The sequence below is a fragment of the Humulus lupulus genome, chromosome 7, assembly GCF_963169125.1.
Source record: "Humulus lupulus chromosome 7, drHumLupu1.1, whole genome shotgun sequence".
NCBI classification, from domain to species: domain Eukaryota; kingdom Viridiplantae; phylum Streptophyta; class Magnoliopsida; order Rosales; family Cannabaceae; genus Humulus; species Humulus lupulus.
Window position 1 is genome coordinate 154171851 of NC_084799.1, and position 12286 is coordinate 154184136.

General features: G+C 39.4%; 1 non-coding gene across 1 annotated transcript; it reads right to left on the reverse strand.

The window, feature by feature from the left end:
* Positions 1-11886: 11886 nt before the first annotated feature.
* On the reverse strand, positions 11887-11993 carry LOC133792954 (small nucleolar RNA R71). The gene has a single exon (XR_009874413.1). It is a non-coding gene; the product is annotated as a small nucleolar RNA R71 (small nucleolar RNA).
* Between the last annotated feature and the right edge of the window lie 293 nt (positions 11994-12286).

Sequence of the window (12286 nt, forward strand, 5' to 3'; positions counted from 1 at the left end):
GACCTCAGGAACATGAAAAATATGTTGATTGGATGATATCATTTCACATACTTAAAACCATGGAAGACAAGGTAAGAAAAAATACGAAGTGATTGAATATTCATGTGATATGTGGGACACTGTTTATGAAGATATACGTAATATATCTCTATGGTAAATTTGATTTGTTTTTGCTTTTAGCTTGCATAGTGGAAGAAGAAATGACTAACCATATTTGTTTTTTTTGTGCAGATTCTTGATTAATCAAGGGAACTTGTTGATTGTGAGGCAACAATTAAGGATGGAAAAGGAGAGCTTGTTCAGAGAAAATCATTGGGGACTGTCCGTTTAGTTTTATTTAAGAGAAAACAATTATTATTTTTTGAACAATGTTTTTTTAGTTTATTTCTTTTTTTTTTTTAGAAATTTAATTTCCTTCTGTTGCATTAACAATTTGTTTTGATGTTTCTTTTAATAATAATATGACTTTTTTTTCAAATAATAGTTTCGATATATGTAAAGCAATATAATCATATGGACTGTAGATGCTTATAATAACTAAACAAAGAATAAATAGCTCTGAACTATTTAAAGTAACTAAAAGTAATAAAAGACAAAATATTTCTCAAGAATATATATATATATATATTTGGCATCTAAGATCAGGTCATATTAATCTGGACAGTATAAACCGGTTGACAAAAGATGGACATTTGAGGGAACTAAATATTTAACCCTTATAGTTTTTGAATCTTGTCTAGAAGGTAAAATGACCAAAAGATCTTTCTCAGCAAAAGGCAATAGAATGAAAGAACCACTAAAGCCTGTGCATACTAATGTATGTGGTCTAATAAATATACAAGATAGAGGTAGCTATGAGTACTTCATCACATATATTGACAATTACTCAAGATACGGTCATACATACCTAATGCTTAGGAAGTCTAAAACTTTTAACAAGTTCAAAGACTTCAAAGCTTAGGCTGAGAATGAATTAAGTAAATCTCGTAAAACACTTCAATTAGAACGAGGTGGTGAATACATGGATATAGAATTCAAGGATTTCATGCTAGAGCATGACACTCCATCCAACTCACAGCACCTGGAACACCACAGCAAAATGGTGTTTAAGAAAGTAGAAACAGGACCTTGCTAGACATAGCCAGGTTTATGTTAAGCTACTCATCACTTCCTCTTACATTCTGGGGATATGCATTTAATGCCCTTGATAGCCAAGACCATTACACTGTGTAGTTTAAGAAGTGCAGGACTTGCTAATCAAGTCGTTTTGACGTAAACTTGTTACTAAGGTAATTATCGGATTAGGGTTAAAAGATTTTGATCATAAAATAGTTTACTTTCATAAAAAAAATAAGAGTTTGTACATGGGATCCCAAAAATGGTGTTTATAAGGAAATTACAACCCTCAAAATGATTACAACAGAAGCCAACCTAAGTAGAAAAGTACAATTTGGTTCTAGTTCCTGTGTAACCCTCGGCCGTGGCAATCGAGAATCTCCTGATGTACACATCACCCCTAAAGCTCTCCAAATCACGGCTGGTCCATCTTTCCCTTTCCCTTACCTGCACCACATAGCACCCGTAAGTCAAGGCCCAACAAGAAAACATAATTCAACAAGTACAAATAAGCATCAATAAATAAAAAATAAAACTTAGGTCAATAAGCTCAACAATAATATTCAGCTCAGCAAACACATAAACCAATCACGTCAGTCAATACAATTAGTTAGATGTAAACAAAACTTCTGTTTATTGTATAATGTTTAGGCCCGGCGCCCTTAGGTCAACTCCTCTAGTCTTATAGTCGACCTCGGCACCCTTACGCCGGGATGCATTTTGCACGCTTACTATCGACCTCCAGCAACCTTAGGCCGGCCTTTAAATAAATATAATCACAAATACACATTGCACAACAAGCAATCGAAGGCAGCATATACAAACATGTCTATCCAGATATTCTCATATACAAATATAATCACAATCATAATATGTTCTTTAATAGGGGTTTAAGCCCCATCCACAACCCGGGTGTAGTTTTCTTACCTCCAGCCTGAGCAGCAAGTGTGAGACGGTCTCAAGCACAATCTTCAACCTCGAGCCTTAGCGGTAACCCTAGTCACAAAGTTATAATAGAAAACCATTAAAACCTAAACCAATTAAATGATTTATCATAACATACTTGCCTCTGGGGACCTCGAATTCTACTAAACTGGATAGTAGAATCTTTTCCGAGCACTTGGGTTTAAGTTCCCAAGCCCATAAACCTAATTTGGCTATTTCTCTAAATTAGAGTCACGGCTCGCCCCCCTAGGGCCGCTGTGCGCTACAAGTAAGAGAGCCCCAAGCCTTTTTTCTGGGGGATGCGGGTCGTGGCGTGCCTCAACCTGTGCCATGGCGCCTAGGAAAAAATTTAGAGGCTCCCAGCCTCTTCTCACACACGGGCCGCGGCGCCTGAAGAACAGGGTCATGGCTCGAGCCCAAAATCCATAAAAACCAGCATAGTTTCACTACGTTTTCCTCAGCCTAATTCCTTAATTCACACACAACTCAACCCCTAAACCCATAATTGTTTCCATAACTCCCACCCACACCTCATAAACATCATAATTATCCCAACATCTAGCCATGAATCCTATACCAGTTCTACAATTCAAGCTAAAACCAAACACAGCTCAAAACCTATCTTAACAACAAAATGTCATCACAAAATCAAGACTTAGACCTTACCTTAATGAAGATTTCGACTCTAAATTGATCCTCAAGTGACCCTAGCTTGATTCCTCAGTCTCCAAGCTTCAAATCCTTAACTTCTGCACCAATTTTCCAAAAATTCCCTAAGCCTCCAAGCACACAAAGGGAGAGGGGGAGATCTGAGTAGAGAGAGTGTGTGAGAGAGAGCTGAGAGATTGCTATCCTTCTTTGCTCTTCAGATTGCTTCTCAATTCACCTAAGTCTATCTTCTAACATCAACAAAAAGTATAAAGTGCCCCTAAGTCAAAACCTCTCCTTCCAATGCCCTCAAGGGCAACAACGGTCATTAGCCTCATTCCCTGCTAAATCCTTAAGAGGTCCTATAAGTTCTCAATTAATCCAGACATACCCAACTAATCACCAAATAATTTTCCGTTAACCAATAATTTCCAAGTACGCACTAAGTCCTCGAAATACCCCTATGCTCACCTCGAGCCGGGTACTAGACCCCATTGTGACTATTCCTCTAATCCACTCACTAGGATTGCCTCGAGACGAATACTACAAATATATCCACATAATAATGTGGTCCCAATCATTTAACACATATAATCATAGTTAATTTATTAATTCTGATATTACTCCACTATAAATTCAGAATTGCACTCTTTTTGTCATAGATATACTTTTACAGAAATCTTATCTTAAGTCGTCCATTGATATAACCATCTTACAATAGTTCAACCCTCTAATTAATTAGTTCATAAATTAGAATGGAAGAATTACCATTTAACCTTTCTAATTTACTTCTTATTCCTTAAGTACCATTAATTCACTAGTGAATAATTAATGTATAATCTAATTATAGATTTGAGCTCAAAATCATTCAGTTCCAGAATTAACCCTTAAGGGAACTAATATACGATCCATTAGGAAAGATTAGATTCTGTATTGTTGATACATGTTCCCAGCCATCCATGATATTAAATCTCCAAAACAAAAGTCATTAGCCTCATTCTTTGAAGAGACCTTAACGCATGAATGTCACTGATCAGGAGCACACCAGCTTCCGAACAGACAAAGGCATCTTGTGCTGCAAATCATGCCTTTTGTGTTGAAGAACACTAGAGCCATGTACCAAAGGCTGGTCAACAAGATGTTTAAGAACTAGCTTGGTTGGAACACAGAAGTGTATGTGGACGACATGCAAGAATGACCCCCGACCATGTGAAAGATTTGGTGGAAGCATTTTCTATCCTCCACATGTTTGGGATGAAGATGAATCACCAAAAGTGCACGTTTGGGGGCCTCTGAGAAATTCTTCGGATTCATTGTCAGTGCCCAAGGAATAAAGGCAAATCCTGAGAAGATCAGAGACCTGATCGAGATGCCATCCACTAGAAACATAAGGACATACAGAAACTGACTAGGTGGATAGCAGCTTTCTACCGCTTTGTTTCTAAGGCTACATACAAATGCATCCCATTCTTCAACACCCTCCAAGGAGGTAAGAGTTTGAATGGACGGATGAATCCCATTCCAGCAGCTTAAGGCGCACATGGCGAATCCCACAATTCTATCAAAGCCCGCAGATGGAGAACCCCTTCTCCTTTACATGGTTGTCTTTGAGAACACCATTAGTGCAGCCCTGATACGTGAGGAAGGTCGCGTCCAACATCTCGTCTATTACGTGAGAAAAATAATCCTTGGGGCAGAGTCCAGATTTCCACTCATGGAGAAGCTAAACTTTTGTCTGATGATGGCTTATTGGAAGCTCAGGTCATACTTCAAGGCACATCCTATCAATGTCCTCACCAACAATACTTTAAGACATGTCCTCTAAAAGCCAAAGTCCTCCCCTAGACTCCTCAAATGGGCAATTGAACTTAGCCAATTTGACATCACTTACCACCCGAGGGCTACCATGGGAATGCATGAGAGGCCTAATGAGGCTCAGACTATTGGGCCCATATGGAAGGTGTTTGTGGATAGATCCTACAATGATAATGGGGTCAGAGCACGCCTTATCTTTGTGTCCCCCGAGGGACACAGGATTCACAACACCGTGAGATTTGGATTTAAAGCCTTGAACAACGAAGCTGAGTACGGGGCCATAATTGTCAGACTTCGAGTTTCCCGAGAGCTTAAAGTTGAGGGCCTCGAGATATACAATGACCCTCAATTGGTCGTGAACCATGTTCGCATGATTTCCATGCTCGAGGGACCAAGATGGCCGCTTACTTGGCCAAGACCCATGAAATGTTGTAGAACTTCAAGAGGTTTACCATCTGACAGGTTCCACGGAAGCAGAATTCTAACACTGATGCCCTGGCCAAACTTGCTACCACCAAAGATGTAGAGTTGCTCAATGTGGTCCAGATTGACTACTTCATTTCTCCGAGCATCACAACCCCCGAGGAGGTAGAAGTGGTCCAGCCCCTGAACAGTTGGATGGAACCTATTGTACAAAGAAGGATATTCATTGCCACTACTTCAATGTGTATCGAACAAGAAGCCAAACTCATCCTCCGAGAAATGCATGAGGGCCTTTGTGGCGACCACACTGGGGGCAAAGCCTTGCCGAGAAAATTCTAAGACAAGATTACGTTTGGCCTACGATGAATGGCAATTCGATGGATTATGACAACAAATGCGACAAATGCCAGTGTTACGCCAACATCCCCTGAGCTCCTCCGAATGAGCTCACTAAGATGACAAGTCTCTGGCCCTTTGCAGTTTGGGAGATTAACCTAATAGGTTCCTTACCCGCGGGTAAGTGAGGAGTATAGTAGGCTATTGTGGTGGTCAATTGTAGCGACCCAAATTTTCTAATAAGGCTTAGGGCCTTGATTAGCGTGCCTGGAGGGCAATAATTGTTATATTGTATTAATATATGTGAATTTAATGAATATAGGATTAGAAGTGCATGTCTAGGCGATTAAAGGTGCAAGTGGGCCCCGTTTGGTTGTTAGGGGCATATTTGTAATTTTATCCCATTGAGGGCATAAATGTGATATATGTGATATAATGGTGACATATTTGTGATGCACGTTCTGAGACAGTCCTAGGGAGTTGTTTTGCTAAAAGTCACAACAGGGTCAAATACCCGGCTTGCGAGGAGTTTAGGTGTATTTTTGGAATATTATAATGTGTTCGGGAATTACTGAGTAGTGGTTAGTAATTCAGTAATGGTTTAGTTGAGTCGGGATTAAATGGGGATTTTTAGGTATACTCGAGGATTTAGCGGGATATGTTAAAAGACTAAATCGCCCTTGGTGGCATATGAGGACTTAGGGTAACTTAAGGGGCAATTGGGTCTTTTTGGCAGCTGGTTATGATGAGATAAAGACTGGGAAATTTTAGAACGTTTTAGAAAGGTAAAGGAAAGAAAAAGAACAGAACTTCTCAGCTCTCTCTCTCTCCCATGCGCTTTCCTCTTTCCCTCTCCTTAATGATTGAGAGCTTGCTGAGTATGGAGGATTTTGGGCTAGGAAGTTAAAGGATTTTGGCTATTGTGACTAGGGGAGTAAGCTCAAGGGTGTGTTAAGCTCAGAGGTAAGGAATTCATCTCTGTTTTCTTTAAGTTTCCAAGCTTGACTTTGAGAGTTTGAAAATGGAAGCTGAAAGTTGGATTTATGGCTGGTTAGTGTGAGAATTCAGCTAGGTAATCAGGGGGCTTAGCTTGGAGTTGGAATTGGAGGAAACTCAAGGTCGAATTCTTAATTGAGGTAAGAATTTCATGCATTTATGAGGTTAAGCTCTGTTATGGTTTAAGTTTTACAAAGTTTTAAACCAATTTATGAATCATGGGTTTGAATGTGTTTCTAGGCTTGTTGTAGATGTTTCTGAGTTGTTAGATGGTCTATAAGGGGTTTTGGATTGAATTTGAGACTTAGGTATGCTTTGGTATTGATTTGGGAGTGTTTTGGCTCGGGGAAAATGTTGGGAAAAACTCAATTTCTGGGTTCGCGTATCGGCGTCGCGGCCCTATTCTTCAGTGCCACGGCGCTAGGATGCATCAGGGGAAGGGCACCACTCTGGGCGTCGCGGCCCTTATGGGTTAGTGCCGTGGCGCTAGGCAATTTCTGGGCAGGGGAAATTTTTCAGTTTTTAGGCTTTTGCCCAGGGGGCTCGGGGGACGCTTCCGCTACCTTGTGTGGGGAACCGGGAGGTCTCGAGAGCTCGAGATTGGTTCCCGGAGGTGATTATAATTGGTTAGTAATGATAGTGTTATGTATGTGTTGTGACTAGGTTTTCAGCGAGGCTCGGGTTAGAGGACTGTGCTCGTGGTTTCGGTGCTCAAGAAGCTCGAAACTCAGGTAAGAAAACCGTTGTACCCATAGAGCAGGGCGAGGCCCCATAGTTGTGTTGCGAGGCATGGCCCTATATGATTATGTGCAAGGCATAGCCCATTGATTATGTTAATGCATGTTTAAGTGTTTGATAAATTATGCTATGTTAGCAAATATGTGAATGATCGGCAAGAGCCGGGAACGGTGAAGGCCAAGAATGGCAAGGGCTGAAAACGGCGAAGGCCGAGAGCGGCAAGGGGCCGGGAGCAGCGTTTAGCACGTGGAGTGCGAGCTGCTAGGGTAAGACCCTAAAGGATACCAGGGATATCCTTATGGTGTGGATCGCGAACCCAGGGCCTGGTAAAGCGCCTGGGACGGCATGGTCGTATGTGTATAGCCTAATGATAGCCTATTTATATGCCGAGTGATTTATATGCATATGTTGTCTATTTGTATGGGGTTTTCTTGCTGGGCTTCAGTTCACGGGTGCTCTGTGGTGCAGGTAAGGGCAAGGGGAAGATTGGCCAACCTTGAGTACGGAGAGCGTGAGGCGACGCGTACATGTCTGGTCTGCCTGGCCGCCACGACCATGGGTATTTTTGGGAGTTACTTTGTACTAAATCTCGTTTTGTCGTTTAGTCGACTTTAAGCACATTTTGAGTTGTAAATATTTATAAACAGTATTTTCTTTTTGAAATCCCTAATGTAAAACACTTATAATTTTCAATGAATGATTACATTTTCAAATTATGTGATTTTAACACAGTTTAGTTACACTTTTGAGCTAAATGCTTGGTTAGCAAGTTGAATGCACATTTTAAACTCACTTAGTAACGACTCTAAGGTGGTAGGGCGTTACATAGATCATTTCAAGAAGTGAGTTGAAGTCAAACCTCTCAATATGATCACCTCCAAAAAGGCACTGGACTTCGTCATCAAAAACATCATTTGTCGTTATGGGCTTCCGAGGAAGATAGTCTCTGACAAAGGCCTCTAGTTTGATGGTGAGTTGTTCACTAACTTCTGTGAAAGGCATGTAGTCATGAAGAGTTTCACCTCTGTGGCACATCCTTAAACAAACGGACGTGATCAACAAGATGCTTAAGGTCACTTTGAAGAAAAGGCTAGAACAGGGGAAAGGCACTTCGCCCGAGGACTTGCCGAAGGTAATGTGGAGTTATCGCACCACAGCCAAGACCTCCACTAGCCATTCACCATTTTCCATGGCCTATGGGTATGAAGCTATGCACCCAATTGAGGCAGCAATCTCCACGCATCGATGGGACAATTACAACCCGTCCATGAATCATGTTTTACTTCAAGAATCACTGAACTTTGTTAAGGAGCACCGGGAAGCTTCCCATCTCTGTATAGCATCCTACCAACATAGAGTGGCCAAGTACTTCAATTCAAAAGTGAAGGACATAAAATTTGAGGTCGTAGACTTGGTATTGCTAAGAGATTTCATGAAGACCCGAGATCCATGAGTTGGAGTTTCGGGCCCCAACTTGGAAGGTCCATACTAAGTCGAGAGCGTCGTGTGTCTCGGAACATACAAGTTGGCCTGACTAAACAAGGGTTTGGTGCTCCACGCCTAGAATTCTGAGCACCTTCCCCAGTATTACTAGTAATATGAGAAGTTTGTTTTTTCTAAATTTTGTAATCAGTTTCAGCCTCCGAGCACCTTAACAAAATTCGTGTGTGCAAAACACAATAGATGAAATTTAGAGAATTTTGTTGTATTTTAAAAAAATTTATTTTGGTTCAATTTTATTACTTGAGGAGCACCTGCGCACTGGACTTGACAAGTGAATGCAAACTAGTCTCTGATCACTTGGGGGGCATAGCTGGGTCTCCTTGAGAGGTAACTGCTCACGGAGCATGATCTAGGGAAAAAGCCTATTATGAGCAGAGTAAACCAAGTGTCAGAGTTTGGAAATTTTTTTTAGAAATGACTTAGGGAACTTAATTTGAGGAGCTTGTACAGGCACCCGAGAGTAAATCTATTGTCACAAACAAACCTAAGTACCCTAAGGGCGGAAAACTCAGTTACTTCCCAAGGACTAAGCGCACGTGAAGCAACACTGAGTTCCTAATTTCCAAAAGGACAAAAGGTTAATAATATATGAGTTCCCAATTTCTAAAAGGACTCGAGCCCAAGTCTAAACCTAAATAGCCTAAGGGCGGAGAACTCAAGTTACTTTCCAGGAACTAGGCACCCACGAAGCAATACTAAGTTATCGACTTCCAAAATGGTGAAGGGACTAAGATCCGAGTCACCTGTATTTGAACCAAAGCCTCAAGTTGGCATAAGTCTAAATTTGTGTAAACTTAGACGGACATAAGTTCCTAACTTAAGTATAAAAGACCTAAGTCTCCTAGACTTTGCACACAAGCTAAGGAACTCAGAGTTACTTCCTGAGGACTGAGTGCCCGTGAAGTAACACTAAGTTGCCTGAGAACCTAAATTATTTTGGGCTTCAAATAACCATGTCACCTAAACTCGAGCACAAGTATAAAGTTTCTTAAACTTGGACGACAATTCAAAGTTACTTCTCGAGGAGCAAGTGCCTACAAATCAACACTAAGTACACAGAAGAAAAAATTTGTTTTTGATTTGCAAGAATTGAGCTGAAGTCCCAAGTTCCACAAACAAGGGCATTCAAGACCTAAGTCCCTTAAGACTAAGGCCCATGTATGGTGGATGATAACTCTAGGATAGAAAGTTATTTTATTTCTTTTAAGCTTATATTTAAATAAAAAAAATAGTAGTTTAGAATATTTTGTAGTATCTTTATTATAGTTTTGTTAAATATTAATTATATTGAGGTAATATTAAATATTCGATTAATGCTTGAAAAATATATCTAAATTTTTTTAATATTATCTTGATAGATGGTTGGTAGAGTAGTGAACATTTTGGAAATGATTTGAAGCAGGAATTATTGAATGTTGCAGCATAGCTGTCGTATCAAGTTCTGCTAGTGGCTCTTTTGGTGTCCCCGCGTGAGAAGTTGACACCTCAACTATGTAGTTATTTTATATGAGCTTTAAATTTTCTAATGGAAAATTGTTTAAATGATGGACCTTTATTTTAAATTAAGTGATCCACTAAAAGAATGTGCCAACAAGGCCAACATGGGGCGCACATGGAAAATGTAAAAGAAAAGAAAACGACGACCTAATTTTAAGGGATCATCTTCTTTTTCTATTGGAGATAGATATACACTTACAGACCTGAAAAGAAATAGGAGCAGCCGCCAGGTACAGATTCTTACCCATTTTGGAGGAGCTTTAAGTGTGAAGAAGAAAAGAAGAACAAGAAGGGTAAAGCTAGAAGACAACAACACTTGGAGACATCCCATTGGCTTGCCTTTATCTCTTTACTTTTAATTTTTCTTCAATTTTTCTTGTCAAAATTATGAATATGGACTGCACTATTTTGGGTGTTTTTGAGATTTTAATTATGAGCTAAACTCTAATTTGCTAGGATAATTTGAACCCCAATATGTGACTTTTAATATTTTGATATTGATGCTAAATGCAACTTGAGGTTTATTCATTCAAATGTTTCTCATGAATAATGTTTTCTAATGATAGATCACCTTTAGTGAGTAGTTGGGTTAATATTAAAATCTGAAAAGTTTGGAATTAATTAACACACAATTTGTATGGTGCATGCTAGAATTCTTTGATTTCAATATTGTAGTGATATAGACATAGTGTATTACCATGCACAGTCTTATGAAATTGATGTTTAAATTGAATCTTTGAAATTAAATTTACATAGACATATGTTGTTTAATTAAAGGATTAGAATCATAGTACTTTCATGAAAGTCTGAAAAATAATTGGAAATCTTGACTAATAGACCCCCAGTTGCTGCAACATCATTGTCAAAGTTTCATATTAGGGGGTTAATTATTCTAGCTTGTCATCTTACCATTTGTCACTTCTTGCTACTATTTTCCCAAGTTGTTTCTTTTGTTTTTGCATTTGATTAGTTCTCAATTTCTTAGTTCTTAGAACACATTCTTTTCAATTAATTCTCTTGCTTTTAAATCATTTTGTTAGACTTTAGTTTCACAATAAAAAAAAAACTTAAGAAACACTCCTTGTGGAGACGATATCTGGTACTTGCTATTGTATTACTTGTTATTGATAGTGTACACTTGCACATAGGTTTATTTTATGCAACAAGTTTTTTGCGCCATTGCCGAGGGCTGATAAAATTTCTTTATTGTGAAATTAATTATCTTGCAATTTGGTTTATTTTTTGTGTGCTTATTTGGGTGATTCTTATGCATTGATAGGTGTTATCTCTTTATGAATGAGAATCAAGACCCCGTTGATCCTGAACTACTCCCTATAGATCCTGAAATGGAGCGTACATTTAGAGAAAGAAGAAGAAGAGCACAAAGATTACCTCAAGAGGGAGTAGTAGTGATGGATGATCCAGATTGTAAACCACAAGCTCAAGGGGCAGTTGCACCTAACAATGGTCAAAATGCAGTGGTTATGGCTGATGATAGGGACAAAGCTATTAGACAGTAGGTTTTCTCCCTTTGTAATGAGCTTAACTCGAGCATTGTGAGACAAAAAATACAAGCAGCAAAGTTTGAATTAAAGCCAGTCATGTTCCAAATGCTTCAAACTGTGGGACAATTCAGTGGGATGCCTACTGAAGATCCTCACCTTCATCTTCATCTGTTCATGTAGGTGAGTGATTCTTTCAAATTAGCTGGGGTTTATAGAGGATTCTTTGAGGTTAAAGCTATTTCAATACTCCTTGAGAGATAAAGCACGAGCTTGGTTGAACACTTTACCTTCACCTTCTATGACTCCTTGGCAACAGTTGGCAGAACGATTCATGATGAAGTATTTTCCTCCCACTAAGAATGCCATGATCCGTAATGAGATCACTTCTTTTCATCAACTTGAAGAAGAATCTTTGTATGAGGCATGGGAGAGGTTCAAGGAGTTGTTACAAAAATGCCCTCATCATGGCATTCCTCATTGCATCCAGATGGAGACTTTTTATAATGGTCTCAATGGTCGAACTAGAGTGGTGGTAGATGCTTCGGCAAATGGGGCTGTACTTTTGATGTCCTATAACGAGGCCTATGATATTATTCATAGAATCTCCAACAACAATTATCAGTGGCCCACTACTAGAGCATCTATAGTGAAAAAAGTTGTTAGCCTTCATGATGTTGATGCTATTACCTCATTGGCAACCCAAGTGTCTTTGATCTCAAACATGCTCAAGACAATGAGTATGAGTTAACCAATGGAGCAAAAAA